Here is a 10319-nt window from a genome sequence, read left to right as displayed (position 1 = left end):
GTATGTTATTTGTTGTTTTTCCCTTGCTGCTTTTAATATTTTTTCTTTGTAATTAATTTTTGATAGTTTGACTAATATGTGTCTTGGTATGTTTCTCTTTGGGTTTATTCTGTATGGTACTCTCTGTGCTTGCTGGACTTGGTTGACTATTTCCTTTCCCATGTTAGGGAAGTTTTCAGTTATTATCTCTTCAAATATTTTCTCAGACTCTTTCTTTTTCTCTTCTTCTTCTGGGATTCCTATAATTCAAATGTGGGTGCATTTAATGTTGTCCCAGAGGTCTCTGTGACTGTCCTCAATTCTTTTCATTCTTTTTTCTTTATTCTGCTCCCTGTTAGTTATTTCCACCATTTTACCTTCCAGCTCACTTATCAGTGAGCTTCTGCCTCAGTTATTCTGCTATTGATTCCTTCTAGAGTATTTTTAATTTCAGAAATTGTGTTGTTCCTCACTGTTTGTTTGCTCTTTATTTTTTCTAGATCCTTGTTAAATGTTTCTTGTATTTTCTCCATTCTGTTTTCAAGATTTGGGATCATCTTTACTATCATTACTCTGAATTCTTTTTCAGGTAGGTTGCCTATTTCACATTTATTTATTTGGTCTTGTAGGATTTTACCTTGCTCCTTTGTCTGTAACATTTTTTTTTGTCATTTCTTTTTTTTTTTTTTCTTTTGATGGGTAGTGCCGTATTCCTGTCTTACTGGTTGTTTGGCCTGAGACGTCCAGCACTGGAGTTTGCAGGCAGTTGGATAGAGCCAGGTCTTGGTGCTGAGATGAGGACCTCTGGGAGGCCTCACTCCGATTAATATTCCCTGGGGTCTGAGGTTCTCTGTTAGTCCAGTGGTTTGGACTTGGAGCTCCCACCACAGGAGCTTTGGCCCAACCTCCGGCCTGGGAAGCAAGATCCCACAAGCTTTGCGGCATAGTAAAAGAAAGAAAGAAAAATAGAGGAGTACAATATCAAAGAAAAAAAATTAAATTAGAAAGATAAAAAATATATTAGGAAAAATAAAACTATAATTGAAACAACTGCAAGAAGGTAAAATAAAACCACGACAGAAAAAAGAAAAAAAAAGGGGGGGGGGAGCCAAAGGAGAGAATAACAAAGTTTAAAGAATAAAATAAAATTAGAAAAATGAAAGATTAGGAAAAATAAAAATATAAAAGAATCAACAACAATGAATCAATAAGGTAAAACAAACCCCAATCTAAAAGACGGAAGCAAAAAAAGCCTTGGCTCTGGGGATGGAGTTTACGCAGGGGTAGAACTTAGGCAGGGGCAGGGTTTAGGATGGCGCGAGATCTAGGCGGGTGGGCGGCTGACGTTTGAGTGTGGGGCGGGGCCTAGGCTCAGGACCCACATAGGTGGAAAAGGCCCTGGGGGCGGGGCCTAGGCGGGGTGACGTTCAAGCATGGGGCAGGGCCTCTGCTTAGGACCTTCAGGGAAAGGGAGAGGCAGCACGTGGAAAGGAGGGCTGCTGGACTGTGGAGTTCCCGAGTTTGGGGGTAGGGCCCTGAGTGAGGGTGTGTGGGTGGGGCTTACGCCCAGCATGATGAAGGGGGTCTCCTAGTGTAGAGGTAGTGCCCTGGCTGGGGGAGTAGGGCTGGGGCTTGGGTTCTACACAGCAGGAGGGAGGCTCTGAGGGCAGAGAATTAGGCCCAGGAACCCAAGAGTCTCCCCAGTGCCTAAGTTGACAGGGAAAGCACTGGCCACGTTCCCTTCCGTTCCTTCATGCCCTCCCGCACCATCTCCCCCGTCGCTGCTGGACCCCTAACCATGGCTGTGTCCCGCTGGGTGTAGGAACTCCTCTCCTCCCCCAGCCACCCCTCAGGGGCGCCAGTCCCATTCTGCCTCCACTTCTCCTCCCTCTTCACTCCCCACCCACCCCATGTCCTATCCAGTCCCTGGAGGTTCCTTCCATCCCCTTAGGTGTCCGTGGTCTCCCACCAGTGCCTGGTATGTGCCCTAGTTGTGTGGAGACGCGAATTCCATGTCCACCAGTATGCCGTCTTAATCCGCCCTATAGATGAACCTTTAATTTGCAATCACACAGTCATAAGCAAACGGGTTTTTTTTGGTGGGTCAAGAGTGGACAGAATAGAGCTTTTGATATAAAACCTTAATTCTAATCTTCACTCATCAGAGAATAGTCTTGGCTTACTGGAAAGTTCTACAAGGCTTGATAATACAGAGTCCTTCAGCTTGTCATGTGACCATGGACAAAAGAACTCAAACTGATCTGGCCCTACTTCCTGTGGTCAAGTACATAGGCTTAAAAGAAAGCCATATACTGTACCGCCCTCATAATGTACTGCCTCGAGCTTACTCTAAATCGGTGGTTCTCTAAGCCCATACCATGGAATATTTGTAGGCTTGGATTTTTTTTTTTTTTCCAGCAGTTTAGTGACCAAATAAGCTTAGGGAAGAAAACTGATTTAAACAGATTTGAACCTGCTCAAATTTACTGCCAGACTTTTCAAGATCCGCATAGAGATGGAAGATGCAACTGTGCCCAAACCTACCTCAACCACAGAACTCTTATCTCATGGAGCATTTTGGGAAATGCCACTTTTAAGGATGTAGAGGAAAGTGGACATAATCAGCTGGGCATCAATATGGTTCTGAGTCTAGAATTTATTTCATTTTGGCACTTAAAAAAAATTCCTTCCCTTTTGGGTATATTATCAGCCTAATGGGAAACAAATTTCATGATAGCAGATGGTACCTTCCAAATACGAAAGGAGTTGTGTGCAGAGAATGCTCTGGAACTTTGGAAACCAGTTTGTGCTAAAACTTTTAGGAGATTAATTAAAAATAAATACCAAAATCCTTTAAAATGTGCATTATCTGTTAGTAAGCAATTCTGCTTTTACAAATTTGTCTTTTGGAAAAATCAGAGACATGTGCATAAGGGAATACCTGTAGAGTGAATTATAATACCCAAAATTTGGAAACAATTTAAATGTTCAATAATAGAAGATTGTTGGGAGGGTTTAAATATATTAGAATATTAAGTAGACAATAAAAATCATATTACAAAAGAGTACTTATTGACATAGGAAATTGTGCATGATATATAACTAAGAGGAAAAATACTATTAAAAGGTATTCACAATATCCTACTTTTATAAAACTGTACAAGTGAATAAACACAAAGAATACTAAAAAGACTTACAGGAAATATAAACAGTGGGATTATTTGGGCTGTTGGAATTATGGGTAAAGTTTCTCTTCTTCGTGCTAATACGTTTGCCAACTTTCTTGCATTGAGCTTATGTTATATAATTAGAAAAAAATAGCTAGACTCAATTACAGTAGAAAATCCTACAGAAAATAGATTTCTCCTTATATCACTTTTTCCAAAAGAACCTGTAACATGACACATTTTGCAAATGCACTAAGCTATGTATTGCTAGGAGGGAAAAGAATTTTCTCCCAGGTGCAAGTACGGCAAAGGCTGATACCAGAACCCTGGAGGTTTCATGACTAAAAACTGCTCTCCTTGTTTCGTTCTCTTCAGGAATATGTCAACATGAGGAATGGTGGTGCCAACATCTCAAGAAATGACTGACCTCTGGTTTGTAATCCAGGTGGAAAGTTTCCCTGAACACATCAAGGCCCTGACTCACCTTGTCCTGTGTATCTGCTCCACCTATATATTGCCAGATCTTCATGGTCTTGTCACTCCCTCCCCCTGTCCCTATTCTTCCCAACCCGACAGTGCCAGAAGTATTGGAGTCAGGGTTGCTGGGAAGGGATTTCTTTAGGCTGGAGAGTCTTCCAGCCAGGACCAGGTTTGGCATCACAGTTGCTTCTGTTAGCTCTTTCTTTAATTTTTGGGGCAGAATTAATCCAACATGCACAAATCTCTGTCCACTAAATTAAAAAAAAATTCTTCCAATATCATACCTTATTTAAATTTGTGTCCCAGCTGCATGGCACTGGCCTGAGGTACTCTGCCATGAACTCACTGTGTGACCTTGGTTAAGAAGTCTCCCCACTCTGGACCTCCATACCTGTGCCCATTTAATAAGATGCCTAGATTTACTCAACAAACGTTGAGTTCCTACTCTGAGGGCAAAGGTGCATATGACAGATACAGCTATTGTCTTAAGGGAGGTTACAATTTAGTGGAATAGGCAGATTTTATGTATGTATACTTTTTAAAAGAAAATCCAAAGGAATATGGGAAGTACTGCAGATGAGAATGTGTAGAGATTTTACTAGATCCATAGATGGGCCATCTAAGCCAGACTTGGGGAGTCAGGAATGAGCTAATGACTTCCAAGAAACGACTTACAGAAGACATACTGAAATATAAGAGTTAGTGAAAGTGCGGTACTGGAGGAAAGCAACAGCTTACTAAAATCCCAGAAACAAAAGGATGAGTAATTAATTCAAGAGATCAAAGGAAATTCATATAGCCAAAACAGAGGATGTGAGAAGGGAATGGAGCAAGATGACGGCAAGCCATGTTCAAGAGTTTAGATCAGCACTGTCCAAGATATATAATATAGTGTGAGCCATGGATGTAATTTTCAATATTCTAGCAGCCATATTTTAAAAAGTAAAAGAAACATCTGAAGTTAAAGGTAATATTAATATATTTTAGTTAACCCAGTTAACCCAGTATAGTTAAAATATTATTTCAACATGTAATCAATAGAAAATTATAAGATACTTTACATTCTTTTTTTTCTCCTAAACCTTTGAAATCTGATGTTCACATTTATAGCTCATCTCAATTCAGACTCATCACATCTTAACTACTCAACAGTCACACGTGGCTAGTGGCTACTGCACTGGATAGCACAGATTTAGACTATATCTTTAGGACAATGCAAAGCCACCAAAGGGCTATAATGAGGGGTGGGATCTGATGATCACTCAGGCTGCTTCATGGATAATAAATTTGATGGAAAAAGGTAGGAAGCAGGGGAACTAGAAAGGAGGATATTGTAGAATCTACAGCAAACACTAGGGTAATGGTGGGCGTGGGGGGAATCAATAGATCTCATCACAGTCAAGAGATACTTAGGAGGTAAACTTAACCATTTTGACATCACATGAGCCCACGGAGCACCCAGACCCAAGAGCTACTTCACAAGGCATAATGATGCATTTATTTTTTTCCTCTCTGACCTCTTTAAGCTGAAAGTCACAGACCTATGTAAGAAGTCACAAAGGCCACATGGGTTTCCTGGGAGCCATGCAGCAAATAGTTTGTGCGAATGGTTTACGGTGCTGTTTTGACCCTTCCTCCTCTGTACAGAGTGAGAAAGAAGAATCATCCAGAAAGTCTGAGAGCATTTGTTGCTTTTTTTTTTCCTCCATCACTGACACATTGAATCTATGGAGAGAGGAGGGGAGGAGGTGGCAGATAGAGAAAACTGCTTCTCAGGGGTGATTACAGCCAGAGAGGGGCTTGAAGAGACATCCCTGGGCCCCATATTTCTTTTGCCACCAGTGACTTCCAAATCAAATGAGCCCAATCTGCAGATCAAAATGAGATTTTTCTTATTGACTTCCCTGAAAGCTTAGCCGGCTCTCCACAAATCGAGTCATGTGTATCCTGAATCATCATCAACCATCGCCGATTGCAGGGATGTTGGAACTGGGCTGATGTTGGCAAATATGTCACTGATGCATGAGGCCAGGGAAAATCCAGCTCTTATTGGCCTGGCAGTGCTGACCTGGTTTGTCCATAAATGAAGAGCAAATGCAATTTGCAAAACACATAGAACTGATAAGGGGTTACTACAAGGCGGGGCTGGAGTCACTTTTCTAAGAGCAGGCATGCTTGAAGAGAAGACAAAGCAGATTTCAAGCTCGAAATTGGACAGACAGTGTTTCTTAAAGTCTGCTCTGTGTACCCCTTTCCTAATAATCATCTGAAGAGTTTGTTAAAAATCCATATACCTGGGTCTAACCCCAGGACTACTGAAACAGAGTACCTGGGATGGGGCCTAGGAAATATTCATGTTTAAGAACCCCCTGGATGATTCTTGTGCATATTAACATTTAAGAATTTCTTGAGGAAGGAAAGTGGGACAAGACTATTTCCACTAATTTACTGGAAAAAGCACTGAACCTGGAATCAGTCTACCTGGCTTTTCATCCAGACTCTGCTGCTGGTTGGCTGGATGACTTCAGGGTGAGGGGGAAAAGAAAACGGGATGTGAAATCAAAAGGGGGTGCAGGCCTACCTCTTTTATATAAGAGCTGTGTGCTGATGGTTAATAGCTAAGCCTCACTGTCACCACCAGAAAAACAGGGATGAACTCAGGTGACCTTGAAAAGTCAAGTTCTGGTATTCCAGCTCTGACATTCTATTTCATTAAATCACCTAACCTCAGTTCCTTCATCTGTAAAACGGGCAGGGTATCTTCTGCTTGAGCTATGCTTTTTTCCAAATCCAGTGAAATACTACATATGTTTTTAATAAAATTGTTCTGAAGGTTGACACAAATAGAAGTGGTGGTATTGGAAATGGTGGAAGGGGTGGTATTAAATCCAAAACAGAGTTCTCTCTACTTAGGACATGATATGTTGTAAGACTATATCTATACTGATAAATACCCTTAAAAGCATAGTATTTCTTTTTTTTTTTTTTTAACAAAGCACAATACAATATATAGAAGGATTTGTTTTGTTGTTCTTTTAATACCGATCACACTAATGTGAAATGGGCCAAATCACCCTCTGCTGACCCTCTCTGTAACACAACACTAGCCCTGCAGGGGATAAAGAGATTCACCTTGAGATACTCCAGGTTTTCCACTTATGAAAAAAAACAAAACAAAAACCCTCAGTAAGGGCCATGCCTTAACGTAGCGTTCCAATCTATCGATAATTCAGCCACTGTCTCCTCCCATCTGGCCAACACGAGCAAATTTTGATTATTTGATAAAAGGCCTTGTGTTTTTCTAGTTCACAAATCTGTGCTTATTTCATGCCAGATCCTTGGTTTAAACATTTCCCTTCTTACCAAATATCCTCCTGTCGAACTCCTACCTATAAAAATATCACAGATGTATACAAACATTTCGTTTCAAAGATGTTGAGTTTGATGCCGTATATAAAAGCAAAACACACACACAAACAAAACAACAGTTCATGACCTAATAAGTATCCAACATTAGGGGAATAATTCATACAACAGAATCCAGGTATCCCCTGCTTTTCAAAAATTCGCTTTACACCACTTCTCTTTTTAGGAAGACCAACATGACCTGTTTTTGCTCAATGAAAGAAATCCAAAGAGTACGTTCACTTTTATGAAAAAAGATGCAAAGTGAAAATAGCATTCAGCCTTGCTTTTGCAGTGAGCAGTTATAGAGGCAGCACACACCCGAAGCAGCAAGAACGGCGCCCCCAAGATCCTTCCCCAGGAACCACATTCAGCATCTCAGCATCAAGCTACCATAGCTTAAAACTGTGCGAGCATCTGTGCTTTATCTCGTTTTATTTTGTGCATCCGTTAGCAAGATGTGTTCTTTTTCACTTTACACCATTTTGTCTTATGGAAGGTTTCATAGGAACACTCTACCTTTGGATAGCAACAGACACTTGTACTCTACACTAGTTCACATGCTGTTAGGAAAGAATGTTTAACAGTCTGGGAAGATGGTCATGATACACTGTTAACTGACAGAGAAAAGTAAGTACCATTTAAAAAATCATCTGTAGGTACAATCTAGAACACAGAGAAGCACACACCGTGTTAGGCTCTACTTTTATGCCATGCCATAAGGGCACACAAAGAAGAAAGGAAAGGTCTCAGGACCAATGCAGCCGGAACTCACAGAGAACTGAACCTCCTGCTCACTGTTCAAACATGCAATACCGCTCCGGGTGAGGGAGTCAGACACTCCAGTGACTGACATTCATAAGGCAGCTTCTCTCAGCCTCTGCTGCTCTCCCAGCTTCTTTCTACTGCCCTCTGTGTGTCTCAAATTCAAAACATGAATGAGAGGGACTGACCTAGTCATTTAGTCATCACCCAGTACAGAGCCCCGCCACTGGGCAGAGCTCTCAGACCAGGCCACTTCACGGCCAGTGGTGTGCTCAGCCAATAGACAGAGGCCTTTGGCCCTGATACAATTACTCACGTGATCATGTGACACCGACGTGGAAATGTACAGGTCAGGAACTGCTAGGGCTGCCCCTCTCCGACGCCTTACTCAAAGACTCATGTCTTGTCTCCAGTGTGTTCATCAAATAACATCTGCTGTTATGCCTGAATGGTGGAGGAGAAACAAATCAGTTAGGATTGGATTTGGCTCCATGTGACAAAAAAAAAAAACCCAAATGATTTAAACACATAAGGGTTTATTCTCTCAAGTGGAAGAAGTCTGGAGGTGGCCAGTCCAGGGCTGGTATGGCAACCCCTCACGAAGTCATCAGGATTCAGGAGGCTTCTAACTTTCTGCCCCTCATCCTAGCACATAATATAGCACTTTTCACACAATGCCTCATTTTATCCTCACAATGTCCCTGTGCAATGGATGCTATTTTAACCTCTATTCCTAAAATGCCAAAATGAAAGAGCTCAGGGATTTTAGATCAGTTACACTGATGGTGCCATTTAACGGTCTCCCTCTATGCAGAGCAAATGCAAAATTAGGTGTGTTAGGTGACTTCGTGGCTGTGTTAGGTGACTTTGTGGCTGTGTTAGGTGACTTTGTGGCTGTGTTGTGTTAGGTGACTTTGTTAGGTGACTTCGTGTGTTAGGTGACTTTGTGGCGTCTCTCATCAAAGGATGAAGGCTACTTCCCCATCCTATGGATCTAGGCTGGTCTTGTGACTTGTTTTGGTCCAAATAACTGTGCAGAAGTGATGATGTGCCAGTTCTGAACTTATGCTTTAAGAGGGCTTGCCTGCTTCCACTGTCTCTCTCTTAAAACCTTTTTCATGTGCAGTAACCTGGACAAGCCGGCTGTATCATGAGAGGCACATGGAGCAGAGTGGAGTCATGCTAGCTGACAAGCCAACTCCCAGCTGACCCGCCAGCTGACCAGAGATGCGTAAGTGAGCCCAGCCCTGATCAGCAGAATCACTCAGCCAATCTCTGGATTCTTGAGCAAAGCTAAATATTTATTATTGCATGTCACTGAAGACCCGTAGTTGTTTGTTTAGCAACGTTATTGTGGCGCTAGATAGCAGTTAGAGAGGTAAGTAACTTTCTCAAGGTCATCCAGGTAGTAACTGGCAGAGCCAAGATGTGAACCTAGGCTGTCTACCGTCAGAGCCTGACATGTCTGGGGAAGGCTTCAGAAACAACAAATCATTAGGCAAATAGCTGAAGTTTCTCAGAATCTCCAGTTATCAAGTCAGAGGTCCTGTGTTCAGTCCTGGGGTCTTATTAACTAGTCCAGGCCTTTGGACCTTGGTTTCCTTATCTTTCAAACAGGTATAATAAATACTTCTTCTAGCAAGATTCCTGTTAGGAGCCAATGAGATACCTATGTGCAAAAGCATTTCACAAACGTCTGTGCAGAGGCCACGTGCGGACAGCACACTCTCCACCTCTGCCAACAGCTCAGCAAGCAGAGGCTGCTCTGCTTGAAAGGGGCTTTGCTAGCGAGTCCTCTGCCCTTCTCCCCTCTTGCAATGATTATGGTTTGAGTGTACCTGTGGAGGACAGGGTAGTGGACGGTTTGTCTTTATAGCATGCCCCTCCCACAACAGGAAAGCTTTAGCTGAGTTCTAAATGGAAGAAAAAGGGAAAAAAAAAATACCCTAAAGCTGCTATCAAATTCACAGAAGCCCTTAATGGTGATTTAATGCTGGGAGATCTAGCTTGCCACAAGATTGTGACAGGACTGGATTTTTTTCTGTTGGGTTTAGGTGAGTGGTAGCGTGGCCGCATTTAGAGGCAGTGGGGAGAGGGTGGTGTGAGGGCTGTTAATCATGTGCCTTGGAGCGTGGTCTGGACTACAAGCAGAATTAAAGGGACTGGGAGACTAGAGGTGGCTGGAGAGTGATCTCTGGGGCAGGGTGTTACCAAGGAAGCTTCTCCTCTCATTTTTATAACTAAATTCCTCCTCCCTGTAGCTCCCAAACCCACTCTAGCAAAGCCTTCAAAGAGATCATTTAGCTTCCCTGGTGGTTCCAGACATGGTCTCAGTGTGCAAAAGATCAGGATTCAAAAGCATCACATAATGCCTCAGAGTCTCTAGTTAACTCCTGCTTTCATCTTTTACACATTTAAACACTTTTTAAAAACGCACTCACATTTAATGTTTAACCCCAGACACTACTCAGCTGTATGCATGTACCAGTATGCATTCATGCATTCGTTCATCAAACACTATTT

At 42.2% G+C, this 10319-nt stretch overlaps 1 long non-coding RNA gene across 1 annotated transcript in view; it reads right to left on the bottom strand.

The window, feature by feature from the left end:
- Positions 1 to 8191: 8191 nt before the first annotated feature.
- Positions 8192 to 10319, bottom strand: part of LOC132597116 (uncharacterized) — a 136219-nt gene continuing 134091 nt past the window's right edge. Inside the window, exon 3 of the long non-coding RNA XR_009563501.1 lies at positions 8192 to 8240. This is a non-coding gene — a long non-coding RNA (uncharacterized lncRNA). The remainder of the gene's footprint in view (positions 8241 to 10319) is intronic.

Source organism: Globicephala melas, chromosome 3 (assembly GCF_963455315.2).
Source record: "Globicephala melas chromosome 3, mGloMel1.2, whole genome shotgun sequence".
Taxonomy (NCBI): domain Eukaryota; kingdom Metazoa; phylum Chordata; class Mammalia; order Artiodactyla; family Delphinidae; genus Globicephala; species Globicephala melas.
The sequence above is the reverse complement of the archived record's forward strand: the minus strand, read 5'-3'. Positions and strand labels throughout refer to the sequence as shown.